This window comes from Euprymna scolopes, chromosome 2 (genome assembly GCF_053919585.1).
Source record: "Euprymna scolopes isolate OS-2025 chromosome 2, ASM5391958v1, whole genome shotgun sequence".
Lineage (NCBI taxonomy): Eukaryota > Metazoa > Mollusca > Cephalopoda > Sepiida > Sepiolidae > Euprymna > Euprymna scolopes.
The window spans coordinates 95224434-95247878 of record NC_136483.1 but is presented as its reverse complement, the minus strand read 5'-3'; the positions used below and the strand labels follow the sequence as shown (position 1 = coordinate 95247878).

The window sequence follows — 23445 nt, the reverse complement described above, 5'->3', positions numbered from 1 at the left end:
ACCACGGCTTACGGGAGCCCTCTCAACCCCACATGCATATGACAATAAACACTTGCGTACATACAGATGTACGCCAACATACGCATGCATGTGCACACACATGCGACCATAATCACGTAGAGGCACGCAGATACGTACATACATACATATGCACATACATACGTATACACATATACATGCAAAATACACATGAAGGAAGATTCCAAAAGGCACACATAGTAAGTGATCAACGGATGGATCGTTTTTGTCCCTTTTCCTTCCTGATCTTTTTCCTCCTTTTTTTTTTCTTGGCCTTTTGGCCGAGATCAAAGTGTAGTATCTGTTCCGACAGATACTGCACTTAAGATAATTTGTACCAGTCAATGGAGGGGAAACCCTCTATACTGGGACAATTATTATTTTTGGTAACCAGAGTGACCCCTTTTAGGGGAGCTGGTTTTTACCTCACATTAAAAACGGCCTTGTGCCTAATTTGCTCAGTGTGGGAGCAAATAAACACCATCTTTTTCCTCCTTTTTTTTGTAATAAAAAGTTTGTTTAAAACTCACACATATGCAGTACATAGTAATGATTATGGTCATGTCGACAAGTTCACACATAATTTTCCAAATAACGCAACGTACGAATCGACGAAAAACAACAGTCCAATTGATATGGTTTACAGACGCTTGGCTTTTTTTTTAAGTTATGCAACGTAACATTTAGGCATACACATCGTTTTTCTCAGTAACTCATTAATCTCCACCACTTCTGTTTATCCAATCGAGAAAACCGCTGTAGTTTTATATGTGATGAGAAAAAGGTAGGTAAGACTGCAAAAGAACCAAAAACACCGACAACGTTCGTGGTGCCCCTAATCTGGTCGTCCTCGAGTTATTTCCAACAGGGAAGACAATGCTATTTAGAACCGCAGCCTCAGAAACAGATTTTAAACGGCTCTTCAAATCCAACAAGAGTGTAATCTTGTAAAAATGTGCTTTCTTTCTACGATAAAGAACAGCTTGAAGGAATTAAATTCGCGATGCTGTGTTTCAAGACGCTAGCCAATGATTTCTGTTACGAACAGAAAGCACCGTCTGGACTTCGTCAGATCCAATAAAGATCACGACAGTTCGTATTGTTCGAAAGGGATTTTTTAGCGTCGAAAGCAAGTTCAGGAGGTTAGACAGTGATCGAAGGCAGTGGTCACTCGAAGCAAGGACGAAAAATTAAATCTTAGGTGCACGGTTTCTACGCTGCAAGGTGGAGGATTGTCTAGTTTTCGTGTGGGGCATTATAAATGCCAATGATCAAGGATTTATAGTTCGCTTGCAATGCCGAATTAATTCGTCCGATTATATTGATATATTGATTGAGTATTTTCTACACTACTTTGGCGGAATTTGGAAGATAATCACTTTTTCATGCAGGATAACGCTCCCATTCACACAGCTGGCTATGTTAAGAATATTATATTCACTGTTTGGATTGGCTTACACAATCTCAACTCCTCCATTCTTTAAAAAAACGTATGACATTACATCAAGCAACAGCAACGCAATGATAACATTTTAAATCTGGAATAATTTTGGACAGAAGTTAAAGAGAATTACGATGCGCTTTCGCCGGAGTTTTACCGCAGACTAATTCAAGGAATGCTCAAAATTCATTCATACAAGCATATAAACTGATACATCCACAAAATTATACCCTGATATATACATTAGTTTAGGCATTAATTCTGTCTGGAAAAACAAACAAGATAAGCATTCACATACATAAAATTATGAATGAGCAGCTTCTGAAACCTTTAAAATGTGCTTTATTTTATCATTTAAAGATAAGCTCATTGAATATTGAAAATAGTATATAGGTTTATATTTAACTTAGATATTGTTCTCGAAACCAAATATTGTAGGTGCTCTGTTTTATAATTAAATTTTATAAACATTTACCAGCAAAACTAAGGTATTGGTTTAAATCTATAGAACATACACGTCTGTTAACATTATGCGACTTATCGGTGTCTACCGAAAATTCCCTTTCAGTTCTTACATGATTCCCGTTTGCCATATCGACAATCGTAACGTCATACGTTCGTGGTAGAACAGTCGGTTAAAGCTTTTGCCATCTTTGCAGCTCCCTGGAAAGTTTAACAGCACGTTCGGTCCTTACTTCTGCAGCTAATTTTTATCCCCCAATAAAACGGGTTTCCGCTGCTACTCACTTTCTTTATAAGGCTTTGATTACTTTTCTTTACCTTAGTTTTGGGAAAAACAAATAGGTCTAAATAAAAATATATTGTTCCTTCATATATCACCATAATGTTATTTGCGTTTTTCTATATGTATTGATACATTTCTGTGCAAACATTAAGTAGTTACTATTATACTATTATTTTATGTTTGATTTATATTTTTACACGAAAATAAGTAAAAAAAAACACACACACATAACAATTGTTTGAGTCTAATTCCCCTAATTTGTCTACTAATTATATTTCTTTCAAAATTATACAATAATTCTGTCTATGTTTTCAAACACATCAAATTTAAAAATGTTAACATTTTTAAAATCTCTACAGTGTTCTAATTATATTGTTTATAATAGAAACGCGGGCATGTACCTATTGTTCCAAATAGATCAAAACTGTATGTTTTTTTAAAGAAAATGCTCTGTGTATATTGTTGATTTTACAGCTAACTTAAAACGGTCGCATTCTTAAATATCGTCAACATTTATATTTGGTAACGTACAGGTGACTGTAGTAATTTAATTTCGTTTAAGGGACATACGGACCGAGAGTTTTTTTTACCACCTTACTTCTAGTCTTGCCAACAAAAATACCTTGCCCTGAACATTACCCTGAACCATACCATGAAAAAAAGCCTCAACCTTCCGGCAAATTTTGTGACAACTTCCGCCCCAAACATAAAATTGAGTGTCTATTTCGAAAGCCGTTCTTAACATAAAGAGCTCGCGGGTTGGCAAACAAGAAAAACATCAACAACTATATTTTCGATGGTTCCGCGGGGGAATGCATGCAACCACCAGGCAATGCCGTTAACGGAATTTTGCTAGTTAATATATATATATATATATATATATATATATATATATATATATATATATATTCTTCATTTATTCTTTCATCCCTGCAAAATCTTTATTTTATTATTATTTTTCAGCATTTATTTTTATTACTACCATTTTGTCTGTTGCATTCGCTACTTTCTGTTATCGCTGTCCGTAATGCAAATTTTGAAATTTAAAAATTTATTGGAACATTTTAGCAACGGATTAATATAGTTCTTTTTATTGCTGGTACATTCAAATGCAGACACTTCGAAATGTTTTGGGAAAATTGCTTAGCAGATATTTGGCGACAATGCATGACATATTAAATATTAATGTGTGTATATATATATATATATATATATATATATATATATATATATATATATATATATATATGTGTGTGGGTGCATGTGTGTATGTGTGTATATATATATATATATAAATGCGATGTATATATACATATACATATATATATATACTTATACATATATATATATATACGCACATATACATATATATCACGTTATATTGAATGTAATATACATAATGTATATTAGACAGGACTACATATTTTACACTTTATTATAAAACATATACCATATATCGAAATATAAATAAAATATTTATTATCTAATAACTGATTTTATCTCCAAATTTTTACAACGATTACTTCAATATTCATATATTCGGACGCACGTTTTCCAACAAGCTATTACAGATATAAGTATACATCAATTTATAATCATGTACATTTGTGCATTTCAATTCAAAAAAGTTATTAGGTTTCCATACATTACATTAGATAGTAAATTGTCCCGAATGCTTAAAATACTTCATATTATAGTTCAATATAAAAGAACTTTAACTTTCCATAAATTCGCAGTTTCGATAAATCATGGCGGTCAATACTGTTCATTCTACTTACAAATCCTCAAGATGTTTATAGCAGTATAGATAAATCTCGGCAATCAAACAATAATATCTAGATTGCTACGTTTTTTAAATAATTATTAAAATAAAAAAATAATTGAATATTGCACATTGTAAATTTAATCATTTTAGAAAGTCCGCGCTTTCCTTTTTTGTACATTATGCACACATTATAAATCCATGTCTCACTAACGTAAAGTGCAGAATACGAGCCAGAAGCGCATTAAAATAAATATGAATTACCGCAGAGTTAGGCTAATCAGTCTAAGAAAGCGCCCGATGAAAACTAGTAAAATTTAGGGGAAAATATCTGTCGATTTATGGAGCAATAGAACAGCTACTATACATCAATTAATAATGAGATAATTGTAAAAATATTTCCAAAAAAGAGAACTCTCGGTCCTACATAATGTTTGTTTGAATTTATATACAATATGCATAAATATATTTTACATGCGCAATCCACTTTTTATTGAGCCTACAGATAACAGGCAATTGAACAGCACGTTTTGTGTATACATTAAAAAGTAAATAAATATAGATATATGTATGCATATACTCTGGTGTTTATTTTTAAATAACAATTTTATAATATCGCTATAACATCATGTCAATGCTTCAGTCAATTACATATGAAATATTTAAGGCTTAGTCAGGCGATAGATTCCCTACTCCCCCCCCAAATTAACCTATAAGAATACCCCAAAATCGATAATCAAAATCAATAATCTAAAAATCAGATTAGAGAAGAAAATAAAACGATTTTTTACTGCATTAACACTTCAATATTGCCTAAAATCACAATTGCATATACAAGGTTAACCACCGTACAATAAAAGATCCCTTTTACATGGAATAAACAATATGTCTTTTGATACCAAGGTGTTCTTCCGTATAAATGTGTTTGCATAGAACACAATTTCACCATTATATTTAACTTGGCATGTTAAATTGTATCCTTTACATAATAATAAAACTAGAAATAATGTTATATAATGAAACGTATGTTCTCCGCATTGCAAAACAGTCTACAATGTGCACTGGCGTAAGTCACTGATCGATAGTATATTAAACTTGCTAAAGCTACACTGAAGTAAGATAATGACATGAGCAGGCAATCACGTATTAGATTGGAAAATAGCAATGTCACCTATGTCCGTGAGAATAAGAATACCAGAAGTATAGAAATATTGCTGATCTTAATTCTGGGGAACATCGGATTATTGGCGAGTTTCTATCTATCTATGTATCTATATATCTATGTAGCTATATCTTTCTTTCTCTCACTCCTTCTCTCTCTCTCTTTCTCTCTCTCTCTCTCTCTCTCTCTATATATATATATATATATATATATATATATATATATAACGCTTTGACTTTCATTTGGGCGGTTGGGTTTCGATCCTGGCTTGGGGCAGCTTCATGTCTAACTACACTGATGAGCTGTGAAACAACGAAACAGTGTTGCATATTGATGACTATGATTATCCCTATCTTGGGTTGAGTATATTGGGAAGTGATACAGAAATTGCCATTAGCCTATTACACGTCGCTCTTTGTGTTAGTAAATCGAACGCAGACATTTGGACGATATCAAAACATCGTTTATTCATTATCCACACAGCTGCAGCCGTATAGCGCAATGGTTAGAAGCCTTGCTTATCATTTGGCCGGTTGGGCTTCGATCCTGGTTTGAGTCAGCTGCACGTGTAGCCGCACTGATGAGCTGTGAAACAGCGAAACAGTGTTGTATGTGGATGAATATATATATATATATATATATATATATATATATATATATAAAGTAATGTGATTTATAATTTAAAAATAAAAAAAAAAAAAATTTTTTAATTTAAAAATCAAAATTTAATTAAATTAAAAATCAGTTTCATAAGAAGGAACAACAACAAAGACAATTATCTGTACGATCGTTTCGGAAATCCGTGCTTTTTATTTGTGGTATCCATGAAGTCACGTAGAACAATTATACATAGTTTTTTTGGTAAGCACGGTCTCCTCATCAGCAAATTTAGGAGGATTTATATTGAATTGAAAAGACACCAAAAATAAACCTAGCATTAAAAGTAAGGCAGATGAATCTGAAAAATTGAAGTAAAAGGTTTGGATTTAAAATTTATAAGAAAATTAGTATAGGTTAGAGATAGAAATGAGTAGAAAAAATATATATTTTTTTTTAATTTACATAATAAATTTGATTTAAAAATATATAGATATAGTTACCTTTTAGTTTTTCTTTTTTTGAAATCAGGAACTGTATTTAAAGTAGTCATTTAGATGTTTGCTATAGCTTTTTATTTTATTGAATGATGAATTTTAAAAGGGCGACGCTCGTGCAGTAAATTGTTTCCGTTAGCGTATTTTGATTTAAAGTAGCTACAGTTAATATCTATAGAGAGAGAATATTTATTTTGCAAGTTTTTAAGGGGAGATAATTGTCATGTGTTATTGGCTTTATTTATTATTTGATTTACGAGTCTAACGGTGGTAATTGGTCTAACTTAATTTATTAAAAAAAAAGAAAAAAATCTATTTTTACTAATGAGTAATTTTTAATGATTTAAGGTGGTTTATATTTATTAAATTTAAACCAACGTTTATGATTACATGATAGAAGCTCGTGTCTTGAATTTACTAGTTTGGTTGTACTTTTTATATCTTCATATTTTAAAATTTTTAGGGTTTCTTTTGTACATAATGTACAACATTTATCTCCTGGTTTATATGATTTGCAAGTCTCAATTATTTGCCATTTTAAGTTGAAAGAAATATTGCTATTTTTTAGTTGCCAAATATAGTTGGATAGAGTAGTTTGGTTTGATAGAGAGTTATTTTTAACAGAATGTTTGTGCGCTGAAATTCTATGTTTTATTGGGCCAGATGTGGAACCAATATATATTATCTCTTGATTATTATGGTTATTTTCCGTTAGGTCTATTGTTGGATTATAATGTGGTGGGTTGGTTAGTAATTGATCGGTAGATTGATTTAAGTTGGTGTTATTATTTAATCTGGTAGTTGAGTTATGGCTGTTGATAGGTTCTTGTATATTTGGAGTGTTTGATACTGTGCAGCTATAGATAACATTTTTAATTTTACATGAGCCTTGTAGGGGACATTTATTTTTTCTTCTACAGTTACAGTCCGATGTATTTTGTATAGTTGCATTTTGTAGTTTATTAATTTTATTATTATTAGAGCTAATTATTTTCTGATGAAGGTTAGGCATACTAGAGTAAGAGACTTTAATTGTTTTCTTATTGAAAATCTTATTATATCTATGGGGGCTTTAAAGTTCTTATCTAAAATTTTAAAAAATTCTCTAGCTATGTTTGTTTCTAGGTTTTTGGAATACGGGGGGTTGAACCATAGGATCTCCTTGTGTCTATTCTTACGTTTGCGGGTTTTAGTTTGTTGTTTATTTATATTATTATCTAATATTTGTAGTTTGGTTTTATCTTTTTTTGTCTCCTGCTTATTTTTCTTAACTCGTATACGGGAAGACATTGCCATATTATATGTTATTACGCTCTTAATAGGTTTATTTTTAATGCAGTTTATGTTTCTATCATTTTCATTTATGAATTTAATTTGTGAATTATATCCAGAGTTTTTAAGGGCTTCATTATAGTATTTTTCATTTTTGGTAAAAATTGATTTAGTAGAAGACAGTCTAGAAATTCTTAGAGCGATATTGGGAACTATTGATTTTAATATTGATTTAGGGTGGTTTGATTGATTGTGGACATATAGAAGTGATTGGTTAGGTTTATGGTATGGTTCAAAGGTAGAATTTTCAAGATTTAAGGTTATGTCTGAGAAATTAACAATTTTTTTATTAGGGTCGATTTTTATACTAAGTCCATACTAAGTCTCTTACTCTAGTATGCCTAACCTTCATCAGAAAATAATTAGCTCTAATAATAATAAAATTAATAAACTACAAAATGCAACTATACAAAATACATCGGACTGTAACTGTAGAAGAAAAAATAAATGTCCCCTACAAGGCTCATGTAAAATTAAAAATGTTATCTATAGCTGCACAGTATCAAACACTCCAAATATACAAGAACCTATCAACAGCCATAACTCAACTACCAGATTAAATAATAACACCAACTTAAATCAATCTACCGATCAATTACTAACCAACCCACCACATTATAATCCAACAATAGACCTAACGGAAAATAACCATAATAATCAAGAGATAATATATATTGGTTCCACATCTGGCCCAAGAAAACATAGAATTTCAGCGCACAAACATTCTTTTAAAAATAACTCTCTATCAAACCAAACTACTCTATCCAACTATATTTGGCAACTAAAAAATAGCAATATTTCTTTCAACTTAAAATGGCAAATAATTGAGACTTGCAAATCATATAAACCAGGAGATAAATTTTGAACATTATGTACAAAAGAAACCCTAAAAATTTTAAAATATGAAGATATAAAAAGCACAACCAAACTAGTAAATTCAAGACACGAGCTTCTATCATGTAATCATAAACGTTGGTTTAAATTTAATAAATATAAACCACCTTAAATCATTAAAAATTACTCATTAGTAAAAATAGATTTTTTTCTTTTTTTTTAATAAATTAAGTTAGACCAATTACCACCGTTAGACTCGTAAATCAAATAATAAATAAAGCCAATAACACATGACAATTATCTCCCCTTAAAAACTTGCAAAATAAATATTCTCTCTCTATAGATATTAACTGTAGCTACTTTAAATCAAAATACGCTAACGGAAACAATTTACTGCACGAGCGTCGCCCTTTTAAAATTCATCATTCAATAAAATAAAAAGCTATAGCAAACATCTAAATGACTACTTTAAATACAGTTCCTGATTTCAAAAAAAGAAAAACTAAAAGGTAACTATATCTATATATTTTTAAATCAAATTTATTATGTAAATTAAAAAAAAAATATATATTTTTTCTACTCATTTCTATCTCTAACCTATACTAATTTTCTTATAAATTTTAAATCCAAACCTTTTACTTCAATTTTTCAGATTCATCTGCCTTACTTTTAATGCTAGGTTTATTTTTGGTGTCTTTTCAATTCAATATAAATCCTCCTAAATTTGCTGATGAGGAGACCATGCTTACCAAAAAAACTATGTATAATTGTTCTACGTGACTTCATGTATACCACAAATAAAAAGCACGGATTTCCGAAACGATCGTACAGATAATTGACTTTGTTGTTCCTTCTTATGAAACTGATTTTTAATTTAATTAAATTTTAATTTTTAAATTTTATACATTTTTTTTAATTTTTTTAATTATAAATCACATTACTTAATATTGAATTAGCTCTAGGGCATTTAACTATCGAGCTTATTATATATCTAAATTACAACGAGCATTTCCTGTATTTTAATTAAACTAGTAATTTCACTATTACATTAAAATACACTTAGCTCTTTAGACTATTATTCTAATCTCCTTTTAATTTATATATATATATATATATATATATATATATATATATATATATATATATATATATACATTTCAGGCATATTGTTTACATGGACTAATATTTATTCGAACGTGCTTGATGCATGCGTAGAGTTTTTATATAAATATGCTTTTTAAGGAGTCCTCACGGATCGATCACCGTTTTAACATTTTAATATCGGAACCCCAGTAAAACTTAATTTCGCAGTCAGAAAATCAAATTAAAAAAGACAGCCCCCGAGACAACTAATGGTGCTGAAGCTGCAAATTGAGCAGAGAAAGATGCAAAAAGACTCATTAGAGGAATGGGAACTAAACAAGAAACGATGCCACATCATCAACAAAAACTAGAAGAACAACGATGTAATTACAGAAACTATGATCTGATTGCCAACATCGACCAGAGGAAAGACAAGTCTAATAACAGAAACAATGGTCTGAACAACTAATGGAACTTCAAAAACAATCGTCCGAACGCCAACAACAAGCAGAGGAACTTGCGTCGCAATTTTTAAAACGAAACGCGCATATAAAAAATGATTCAGCTTTTTCCATAAATACTATATGGTCTGCAATAGATAAATTCAAGCAGGAAGAAGGTGAAAAATCATTTGCGGCTTATTTCAGGAGATATGAAGACTTTTTTTAATATGAAATGCGGTTAAAGAAGACCCAATTGATACTACGTAAGCTGAAGCCGACAAATTTGTGGATTTCATCCTACCACGGAAAACCCCGGAATTATCATTCAAAGAGACGGTAATTTTGCAAACAGAAGTGTTCTCCCCAAGAACGTCTCCTTTAATAAGAGATAGAGAGGTTTAAACGTGACAACGGACGATAATTGCAACTTTGGCACGTACGCAGATGTCGTCAACAAACATTACGATGACTTCAAGTTGTGGAAATTGGCAGCAGAAAATTTTAAATGTCTTAGTTTTGAACAAGGCTTAACCTCAGGAAAAAATGGGGAAATCAGACGCAGGTTTCTAAGGAAGTGAGAAAACGAATCCAACTTTACACTGCAAAGATTGACTGAGGATTGTCAAAAAGTGGAAATAATAATAATTTTTTAAAAATGGTGCGAGAACTATCGAAGCGGGGAATTTTTGGATTTCTAAACAAAGAAAATAGCAGCTGTTTCTCACCATCAGCTCAGGTTTTGTGTTGTGTTTTTTTGAGAAAAATATATCTTCTGACAAAATCGATTAGATTTTAGTGCCATTATGAGCTTAATTTTTGTCAACACATATTATACTTAATAGGTTTTGAGGAGTAAAATATTTTGTCAACAATCTATCTTGATTATCTGATAGACTCATCGATTACTGTAAACAGGATCGTAAAAATAAGTGCACGTAAATTACATGCTGTTCCCTCATAAAACCTCCAAGGTTTGAACTTCCGTTTCTAACAAATCCTACAATGCTATGCAGCAGTGAGGGCTTTTCTTCAGATTCGAACACTAGTCTGCCGTTAGAGGCTTTTATACTTGGACTTCGTTAAATTAAAGTTCTGACGGAATCTCTCCAATTTGCTCGTCACTAATTGAACCCAGATTCTCAGGTATGTCATAATTGGTAGTGCATCTTGACACTAATGTTACAGTCCACGTTTCGGATAGCAGTCATACTGTTGACAAGTTTTGCGTGGTTTCTTACCTTATTGTTTCCAGGAAAGTTCTTCCAAGCAAGTACAAATGTACTTAACGCTTGCATTTCATCTCTTTCATTGAGTGTTTTTTTTTAAGTCTGGATCACTGATAAGCTACCGCAACTCAGGAGCGTCAGAGATGCCAGCTTTTAATCCTGAAAAAGCCTGGCACATGTAAGTGAGGCAGTCACTATCTTTACCAAGAACTTTTCTTAATTGCTTGATTGATCTGTGGTTGATGTGGACCGGTGGGAAGAGTATTATGCATTTGTACACCAGACGCTCGTTCATTGCGTTTTCTTTGCAAGGTACTAATTTCTCCCGCACAGATGATTCCTTCCTCGTGCGATAAGTACGAATTACGAGGTATTATGATTTCAAACGAACCCTTTATCGAAATAATCATCCAGAAACATAATAAATGAATAATCATTGCAATTAAAATAATATTTTCAATCAGTACAATTATCTGGCATGGCATTTTACCCCCACCAATTTCTTCTAAAAAAATATCTACACCTGCGTACATGAAGACAAAAAACGTAAACGAAGACACATGTGGCTATAGCTCAAAAACTCAGTTGAGTAAAATGAATATGCTTGTGGATTCAGCGCACCTGATTCAATATAACCAGCTGAAAAAGAGCAGACAAAAAATCTTTTGTTTACAACTGTGTTGCACAAATGAATAGTTTATAAATTTAGGATCTACATGTAAAATATAATGTACTGCTCACAATATATTTATTTATAAAACATACGTATATTTTAGAAGTTTGTTTTTAACTCTAACTCGATCGGACTAGCCAAAGTAAAAGTTTGGATATATCACTGTTTTCTAACGCATCCTTTATTTATTTTTCTGTTGTCTCTCTCTCTAATAACTCGAGTTTAATGTAATTCCGTGCTTTTTTTATGTTTATCCACTGGCAGATATTACATCGTCCACTGACAATTGAATTCCATAACGAATACAAATTCAGATGTTGTCACAATTCGGAAGGTTTATCCCGGTCAGCTAAGATGTCATACAGCGTTTTCTGTTTTCTAAATAGTAACACATGTATTCTCGCAGCAAGATGTTGCTTCACTACATTTATCTAACGGAAATCTGTGTCAACGTGTTTATCCCGTTTTACCAGGTACACCGGTGTAATTAATTGAAGTCTTTCCCCATTTAATGTTGTGTTCGCATAAAAATAACATACACACCCGTTCCATCTTAGAATTCGTTTAACTTTATGTTTCTGATCATTACTGGTATTTAAATCAGTTTTTTTTCCTATAGCACTCAAATCACCATCCTATGTGTAAAAATCTCAGCTTTGTACGTTTAATATTTCACGGTAATTTTTCAGACGAATATAGCCAATATTTTTTTCAAATATACATTTAAGGATTAGATGTTATTTGTTTTGTTTTTTTTACATATGATTCTAAATATTGTATAAATTGTTCAACCCTGTGCATAACAGCTTCATTTGAAATGTTAAGACTACTTTTTATGTACGGGTACAATCCACGAAATATAATACGTCATAAAACCATTTAAATATGTGCACATGCAGTATTGTTAATTTTGTCACATATTTGTTAAAAACAAGGATACATGTAATACGTGCCTTTTCGGTAGAAACACATCCAACAAAATCTTAACTCTAATAATATCTAATAGCAAACAACACATTATAATGTACGCAATAGGTAGAAGTTCTAACATATCTCCAGTTATATATAAATACCACTTCGTCTGTGTGCATTTGTGTATATGCGTGAGTGTGGTTGAGTTTCTCCGATATATTTTTAAACGGATGTTATTTAGATTTCAGACAAGTGTACTTAATTTATCTGGAACTGTTCTTAAATAGGGTGTGTATTGTAATATCTCTATTAAATATGAAAACATGTTGATGGACATTTGATGAAAGTGTGCGGCAGAAATGTTATCACTGCACACGTAAAAGACTCCGGCATATAATATCAACAGCAGGTTTTTCGATAAGACAGAAGAGTGTTCTTAATACATCCTGTTGTTTAGAGCCCAATTGAAATAGGATAATGAATTTATAATATTAGCAGTAGGTTCTTTATATGTGATGACGACTGCAGTGTATTGTGGACTATGTCATTGTGCGTAGGCGTGTGAAGCTTTATACCGGTGGACTGTAAGGCAGGTAATCGATCGATTTGATTGTGAAATGAATCATTTCACTAATTAAGATGTCCTGATAAGTATAAAAAGGCTCAGAACCTTTATTGGTTCTTATTCAATTCTAGACAATTTTGGGTCTCACTCGTGTCATATATATTAAGTAAGCACGCATTGCATTATTTTTTGTCAAGTTTAAACTTTCGAAGTGCCCCTATTTACGTATCTACCAAAGAAGGCAGTTGGTTACAAGGTTGGGATTTATTATTCAGAGAAATAGATCTCTTTAGATTTAATGAAAAGTAATAATAGTTATAGCTAATAATACAGTGTTCTTTTTTATCGATGTTAAAAATGGCGAAGTATAGGAACACAAATAATAAAACCGTTCGTATCCCTGCTAGAAACCAATGAGCTTTTGCAGGTTCGTAAATACATCAAATAACGTAACCCCAGATTAAACATGATCAATCCGCTCACATATGAGAGTAGGTACTCAGAGACTAAAGTAATCTTTTTTTATATCTTAATCCACAACAAAACCAATCTATCCATACCATGTTGGTAGAAGAGAAATACAACAAGAACGTCCGTTTCTCGTGCGTGATTCTCAGTTTTTATTGAAAAATTGACTTTTTAAGATTGTTTGACATTTGGCTTGAGGAATTAAAAATGAGTGCGGTGGAAATAGCATGGGCAGATTTTATATTCCCAGTATGTGGGTGGTTGGAATGGTTTGAATCGCGGGAAATTGAAGCTATCGTTGCGGATGCTCGTGTGTTGACAGTCATTTCCGAAAGGAAATTGTACATGTCATTCATTGGTTAAAAGTGTGCCGGGAAACAGTCGGAATATTTGTAGGAAATGTTCATCGGCGCCAAATGATGATGCGGAGGCTAGGGGGACGGAGTTAGACGTTTAACGCGCAAGGCCAGAATACAGAAAGAAAGATGTTCGCTGATATTAATGCGCCGTTAGAAAAGAAGAGAGCTTTGAGAAAGCAAGAACTAGAAACGTAAGAAGTGATAGAGCTGGAAACAGTAGAATTAAGAAAAAGAAACGAAACAGGAGGAAGAAATAGTACAGATCTGGTAAGGTAGATGAAAAGACAGACACATGGAGATAGAGAGAAGAAACAGAAAAAAATTTTAAAAAAAACAGACACGAATATTCCAAGATACGCCACCGAAATTGAGTTGCATCTAAGCTGATAAGAAATGCTATTTCAAAACTTGATCTTGCCGAAAAACGGAAATAGCTATTATTTTAAATATTGTTAAATGGTACCTAAGAATGTTATAGTAAACTCATACGTAATTAGAGGAAAGCTTTGGTTGTTTAACGGTGTATCAGCACTTTTCATGATTTTTAATGGCAGCAGATCGCGAGTTTTGAAGAAAGAAACATTTATGATTTAAGTCCTTTATACTTTCATATTCTTTCAGGGGGTTGTTTTGATGAAGAAATTAACGGATTTCTGCAAATAGAAAAAAACAATAGTATCAATATTTACTGCGTTTTACATCAGAAAGTCAGTATCCTTTGTGAACGAAATTCGATAGCACTAAATATCTTTAGACATGCAGCTTCTCTTATATATATATATATATATATATATATATATATATATATATATATATATATATATATATATATACTGTATTAACAAAACCAAGACTTCAAAAAAGGAATTTGTAGCAACAAAAAGTGTATTTCATTGTAAGTTACAATTGTTTCAAAACTGGTTAGACAATGTTAAGCAGTATGGTGTTTGAAACTGTTCAAATAGCCAGCCTTTCTTCAGACTTTTTGCATAAAATACAACACTTAGCAATAGAACATTATTTAAATACATTTTCGTTAAAGGAAATGAAGCATGCGGAAACATTTATCCTGGGGGCATCCCTTATTAAGAGCGTTTTTAAATATTAATATATCACCTAATTTTCGTATTCTTAATTAAAAACCTGTTATAAGAGGTCTCAGCAAAAAAAACGTAACCATTTAATATCTTTTAATAATACTATTCATTGAATTCCTAAATAAGATTACTATATTTCTTCATTTCACATAATATGTTTTTAAAATGTAATGTTTATATTTATAATATGGCCAGAACAACCTAGCTATCACATTACGGTTATTTTTAGTTTCGTATTCGCCCACTGGTGGTTTCAATGTGTACAAAATATCTTATTACTTTGATTTAAGACAAGATTTAGGTTAATATTTTATTAATTGTGGAAATAAAGAATGGCATAACCTTATATTTATTAATCCTCATACAACATTCCAAGTTAGGAATTCTATTATATTTTTTATTATTTAATATTTTGTTATTCCCTTTCGTTCTAACCTATTCTGGTTCTCGATAGTTGGGAAATATCCCCTCAGTCATGTATCGTGCGTGATCGGCAATCGTTGACTGAGTCTGCGATCAGGAACAGACACAGACTAATTTCAATACAGACTGGAAAAAGAAATAGAAATACACTAAATAATCAAAACATACCGCATAGTGACAGAATATACATCTTTTGTTTATTGTTTCAATTGTGTTTGAAAATATTTATCAACAATTTTGTCAAATAGAAAGATGAATATTTTATTCAAGCATAAATTGTTAGATGTAAGTACAATTTTTATTTTTTCAAGATTTTAAAAATTATTTTATTTTGCTCACAGATTTTTTTTAATAAAACTAAAAAAAACTTTACGAAAGTCGTAAATTGTAAGGTCAGTGAGCGAGGTAGAGGGAGAGAGAGGGAGGAATTATATGTCTTCGAAGCGAGAGAGAGAGAGAGGAGAGTTTGGAGGAATGTATTTGGCGAGATTATCCATTAGATCGCGCAGGAAAAATAAAACGTAAGTATGATTATAAAAGTATAATTAGTTACTGAAACAAAAGTACAAATCGAGCGAGCGTACGATTTAATGTGAAAGCAAATGTACGTACTATTGCAACACTATGTTGTTTTGGTGCATTAGCGTTTCTTTAGCACGCTAATACAGTTATTTTGTAATATAGAAATGGCCAGGGATCATCCAATCAGAAGAAGGGGGATTATTCTGTGGGTGGGTGTTTTTATTTTGTAACGGAAAAGGGAAGGATTATGTCATGTTTATAAGTTTATGATCTAGTTAGGGAGTGCGACACGCCATATCTGTCTCAAGTGTAGAATACTGAGAGGTATTTGACTGGGAACGGTATCAGTAATTGTTATTTAGAGGGAAAATAAGAACTATTGGCTCTGACGGTGGTTGCGATTGTGATGATGTTGCTCACGTGATATTAGTGTAACAACTAAACGTTTCTAAAAGGGTGTTCTAAAATTACATGAAACAGTGGCTTCTCGTATAGACATTATAAATTGCTATGCGGCATCTGTTGTTCGAAACGTACGGTACTTTGGTCTAATTTAAAATTTCTGAAAATATTATATAGGAGTAGAAATTGAATATATGTTCATTTCTACTCGCTTTGTCGTTCTCTGCGCTCTCTATTCTTTATATTTAATATTCCCAATAATTAACTTAAAACAATCCGTATACATAAGGAAAACACAGGCACGTGTACTGAGAGTAGTCTATGGAGAGTAAAATAATCTTTATATAATATGATGCATTGACGAAAAAAAAAACAAGGATAACTGATTACATTCGGCAGCGATTTCTTTTGACTTGTTGAATGCTGTCTACATTTCTAAAACTGATTTGATAAATAGTTGCACTGCTGAATCAGGAAATTGCATTTTTGTCTATCGGGTCAGGTGTTTGTGCCTAGTTTATTAGATAAAAAATCAGATCTTGTAACAAAATCGATTACATATTTGTGACATTATTATCTGTCTGTAGTCAACTCATATGATATTAAATATGTTTTTAAGAGAAGACAATATTTTTCCACAACATACATTGATCCATTGACAAATATATCGATTACTGTAAACTGAATGGTGGGTATTGATAAAGGTAAGCACACGTAAGTTTCATGCTGCTTCATCGTTTTCTTTTCGAACATTACTGCATGAACATCTTCATGAGAAATTAGGAATTCTCAGCAGCAGAGAGTTCTCGCTTCAGATTCAAATAGTAGTCAGCCATTATGGCTACGTCCCAGAAACTCAGATACCTATCCCTTCTCTTTTATGCAGTGATGGAATCTCTTCCCCTCTTTTCATTCGTTAAACCAGATTCTCATGAAACCGGCCCATATATGAAAATATCCGGAGCATCTTGACGCACATGCTGCAGCCTGTGTTCTGGAAAGCAGTTTGCAAATTGATAAGTACTGCGTTGTTTCCGGCTTTATTATTCCCAAGAAAGTTCTGCGTGACCAGAACTACCCTCGTCACCGCTTCCAGTTCTATTTCTTTTATTGAGAGTGTTCTAAACTAAATAAAAAAAAAACTCCAATTACCTCGAATGCTCACTGCTAATTACGGGAGTGGGGTTTTCCAGTACAGGTCACAAAGAATACATTCTTTTAATTCCATTCTGATTTAAATATTGGTCCAGTTATCACACCTCTATTCATGTTTTCATTATTCCTAATTTATAGCTTTTACCATCTAGTTAGAGGGCCGCATTCTTCATGGTTGTATACGTGGCTGTTCTATTTTAACTATGCCATAAGACCGCGTGGAGATTTTTGTTTCGTTTCTTTGCTTCTCGCACGCGAATAAGGTTTCTCCCGCTTTCCGGCATCCGATGGGAGCAGAAAAATGTATCGTCAAAACAGCATGAGCTGGGTCTAATGGAGTGTGAGGTTGATCACCTACGGACGCCAATCAAACAAATTAATGGCATTTTACTGGCTAATCCAGATGATATATTTAATTTTCATTTTTGGCGTACGTGACAATACTCTCTTGTTTTATTGCCATGCAGTTTTGCGAGTAACTTGCTTTGCATGTTGTACAATTTGATAAAATTTTGTGTCTGATCTTATGATTTTGATCAAGTGTAAAATGCCTAATTGCACAAAAATTTAAATTTTAAAAATAAGTCTTTGGAATGTAGCTTTTTGTTTCCATACCCTTTTAGATTGTAATATTGGTAACCTTAAGTCGGAAGAGTTTAAAATTCATCCTTAATATTTTTAAAAGATTTTTTTAAGTGGTTTAATTTTTGAATCAGTAGTGTATATTAGCCAATGTGAATGATTTGCGTTTCCTTCCGTGTTCTTCATATCCTCATACACACACCCACACACACACACCCACACATATACATATATATATACATATATATATATATATATATATATATATATATATATATATATATACATATATATACACACACAATTACATGATGCAAACTCTGGAAAAAAAACAATTGTCGTATATATCGCAAGTAAATTTGCTCAAAGACAAAGCCAAATAAAATTATTTTCAGATGAGTTCTTTCTATTAGTTACATATGTACTTATTTGCTTGACTGTTTGTTTATGTAGTTATACATGTATCAATCTATTTGTTTATTATTAATTCTTTATTTTTTATTGGCGTTCCCAGTCCGAAGCCGAAATACATTTAAAGAAGCAAGAGCGTAAACGCGCGCCTGCGCGGTGGATGTGGCCAATAGATTAGTTCCGGTAAGCAAACGACAAACCGTTCACGATCGCGACACGCGGGCAACAGGGCAGATTAAAATAGCAGCCGGTATTAGCTATGGCGGCATATACGCTCGGTGGGAACAAAAAAGAAAGAAATGACAACAATAAAAAAAGATATGGACGAAAAACTGACCTGAGTATTAGTAATCGAAAAACTTCGGTGATAAAGAAATAAATAGAAAATCCAAAGGAATAGATTAAGCTTTGCAATGGAGCTCTGGTAAACAGTGATGGTGAGGTTAGAGTGCCAGTCACACAAGGGTATTTCAATGAGCTATTTTTTAAATATATTTAGCAACATCGGTTATTACAAGAGTACTAGGTTATTGTCTAAATATGTAAGTCTAGATGTAAATCGATCTATCTTTCTATCGATATATATATATATATATATATATATATATATATATATATATATATATATATATGTGTATAGGGTTTTTGGTTGGTTGTTTTTGATTTACTGCATATCAACACTTTTCATGTTATTTATTGCCGTATCCAGTGACGCTTAAGCATTTTTTCAATAATATATATATGTTTTTTTTTTCAAATCGGTTTCTATTAACCCATAATTTGGTTCCTTACTGGTACTATCTCTCTGCGTGAGAGTGGACCTGGAAGCAACTGCAATTAAGCTGGACCTCACCATTGGATAAAGTTTAAGGTCATATCCGGGACCGGATGTATATAACAGAGTTGCCGCTTATAAATGCTCGAAAGCCAATCGAGAATATTTGATAACGAATGTAAGCTGGTAGTGTCATAATCATTCATAATATAGATTGGAAAGGAATTTTGATTATTTAAAATTACTAGTCAACAAGAATTCAGTTGCATTAGACATGAAGGGTAGAATATTGTAGTCGTCCGGGAAGCAGGCCTGTAGAAGAGTCTCTCACAGACAGGCAGTTCTAGGAAAGGGGATTGATTCGTGCTTTCTGCATTTAGATTTCGGTACGGATAGACAGGGTGGGGAATTCTTGATAGTTTTTGTTGATAGTCGAACTTTTCGCTGAAAGTTTGGCCACAATGGAACCATAGAGTAGAGCTTGAATGAGAACTGACAATGAAAATTACAATAGAACAGATACAGGGTCGCACTGCCTCTTATTTTTGAAAAAAAAGCGGTTATAATCTTTATCAGCGCATGGTAGCAGCATCTATCAACTCTACCAAAGATGTGGCACCATAACTTCCTTTTTGGACATAATTGGATCTCATATATGCAGTGGAAAGCGTGCACTGTGAGATACTTACTGGATCAGTAAAATGATCCAAAAAGTTTCAGCGACTCTGGCATGCGTTTAAATTCAGGTCAGGAGTTAAGATACTTTCTAGAAGCTTTAAAAGGCATGGCGCTTTCTCAAGAAAATAAACATTTCTTTTAATTGAGATCAGATAGGGGTCAGACGGATTATAATGTAAAAAGAGAAGCTACGCGTTAGATGCACTAAAATTAACGTGTCATTCTTTTCCGGACATAATCACGTACTCAATGTCGGAAAATGGTGAGTAATAAATATTTTTGTAATTGTCGGCCTTTCGAGTATGCCATGAATAGCGCTGTCAACAGCATGCATGTCTACGAATAATCTAAGAATGTAATTCCGGAGATCATTAATAACAATCAAGAAGGGACTTGGGGCCAGAATGATACTACACTTCCTATTTCTTCCCATCAATGACTATTCTTATAAGTCTATCAGAGAGAAAGGATTTAAAAGTTTAGAGGAAACTTTCAGCTATTATGTAGCTTACAATCTTTGGAAGTTGAACGTTACATGTCGAGCGCTATTTCCTTTAGAAGCGAAGCCTACGTAGAATAATTTACTAATTATTTGAGAACCAGTCGCCTTCAGTGACACATAAGCTACATTATGTAGCTTGACGAGGACGATTGGTTCTTGCCAACCAATTGTCCGAAACATTAACATCTTCAATGTAATGACTCCGTAATATTTGTCTATATAAAAATATTATATATATATATATATATATATATATATATATATATATATATATATATATATATACGGGGAGAGAGAGAGAGAATGAAAGAAAAACAGAGACAAAGAGAGAAAGAGAAAATTAATCTCTGAAACTTACTTGAATTTAAAAGAAATGTATACAAAAGAAATTATTATGATAGTATATATTAGATTGTCATTAAACATTATTTTCAATATCCATTCAGTTAACTTAAAATTGTTCAAAAATGTAAATATGTGCCAATAATGACATAATCTCTTCATTTGAAATTAAAATTCTGCCTACATAACATTTAATTGAATACTTTAAGACAAATTTAGCAGTATAGCTAAAGAATAATAGTTAAAATATTATCATTCTCTCTCTCTCTCTCTCTCTCTATATATATATATATATATATATATATATATACATATATAGAGAGAGAGAAAGAGAGAGAGAGCCAGAGAAAAAGAGACAGACAGACAGACAGAGATAGACGTATATAACATATATAAGAATGAAAAGGAAGTAGCACAACTAAAAATAAGACCATGTGTCTTAATAGCGAAGTATTGATAGTAACTACGTCGAAAAATGTTTATTAATACTAGATTGTCGAATATTGAATTAGTAAAACTATGTGAAATGTGAAATTAAAAAAAATACTTTCAAAATAAGTCATAAAAATACTAATATTAATAAAAATAATAAAAAGATAAGTAGATAAATACAAATTAAGGTAAATGTAAGAACTAATTAATTTATAATTATATATTAAGGAGAAATAAATTATAACTTAATGAATTATGACTATTGATTGAAACAGTTTGATACCAACATTTTATATTGAACGTATTACTGAATAAATTTATAATATACACTAAATTTACCATTGAATAGAATTAAATGGAAGACATTAGAACCGTATACAATTCTTTATTAGTTAAACATGGATGGAAATATCTGTCAAAAAAAGGAATGTTTAAAAAAATTTTAAAAAGTAAGTTTATATATCGATTGATCTGGTCTAACGGAGGTAACTTTATCATAATTTAAACTGAATTCATTTTAACTTTTTATGCTTAAGGTAAACAATTGAGTATTCAGATATTTTTTTTAATCTCAGCCAAACGCAATTATAGTTTTAGAATTTACTAATACTAAGAATTATAATTGAAATAGATAGAAACTCGATTATATAAGTGAAGTAAACTGAATTATGTATGATTTACAATTCAAATCAATAAATACTTTGTAATAACAGGAAATAGTAAATTGCTTTTTTGTTTAGTTTATTTTAATTTAGTTTCCTATATGCAAACACATGTAATACTTATAATTATTTCTGTTATTTTCACGAGTATGCGTACACAAATTAGGATAAATGAATTAACTAACTATTCAATAGAACATTTTGGCAGACTAATCCATAAATTAATAGAACATGATAGTACAAATATTTGGATTTAGTGACTCCATTACTAAAATTCAATATAGCGTAAGGGAAACATTTTATAAGGTATTTACAACTTCTTTTTTCCAATTTTCGGATTTTACGGATATCAGAACGCACTTATTTCCTTCGAGCGAATTGATTATTTCTATTTATTCTGAAGATTTAATGATATAATTTATTCAGTGATTGATATAATAATTAAGAAATTAATTTTGCGATACGAAAAAGATAGTGTCAAGTATTGTAAATGTCAACTGAATTTAAGGAATAAATTAAAAGATGTTAAAAATCATGAACTTTAGAATATAATCTTTTGTCATTTATTCACCATATATATATATATATATATATATATATATATATATATATATATATATATATATATATATGGTGAGTGCAACGTCTTGTCAGACGAGTGCCACTCCTTCAGACACTTAAATCCATGAGCAGAAAATTACATTTTTTTTGTCCTACCGGTGAATCCACACGGTCAAGCATGCATGACACTGAAGACGGTCATTGAGATCAATTATTACATGCTTCCAGCGTGTAAAGCCTCCACGTGTCACAACTTTTCCATCGCCACAGGAACATTTTTATAGAAAAATGTCGTAGATAGTATCTATACACAAATGATGTTACAGAGTCTTAGCTTTGTACGACAGCTTAGTCTCTCTCTCTCGGTTCCAAATGTTGAGATCATGCAACAAGAAAGGGTAAGATCGCCAGCAACAAGTTAAACTGCAGAGCAGATTAATGCGGGTACTGGTCTCCCGCTTTATGGTTTTTTACATCACATATTTGCTTCTCCTAGAAAAGTTGCCTTCACTACGATTTACGGGAGCCCTTTCCATCCCAACACACACATATATACACACAAACAAACACGGTGCTACTTGCCCATTGGCCCCGAAAAAGAGTTAATTCGCCGTTCATATATACATACATATATATAGGTTCGATCCACGGCCGAAAATACAGGGGGAACCCCCACCCCCGAAAAAAAACGGGCACCAACTCTAATTAGGCCCAGTTTCCAAGTGTTTTCGCCGAATGAAATAAACTTTGGTCATGACTAGTTTATTATATTCAAAACATCACA

At 31.9% G+C, this 23445-nt stretch overlaps 1 pseudogene; it reads left to right on the top strand.

Annotated features, from left to right (window-relative positions):
* The first annotated feature begins 279 nt into the window (after positions 1-279).
* On the top strand, positions 280-424 carry LOC145242669 (U2 spliceosomal RNA; annotated as a pseudogene).
* The last annotated feature ends 23021 nt before the right edge of the window (positions 425-23445 follow it).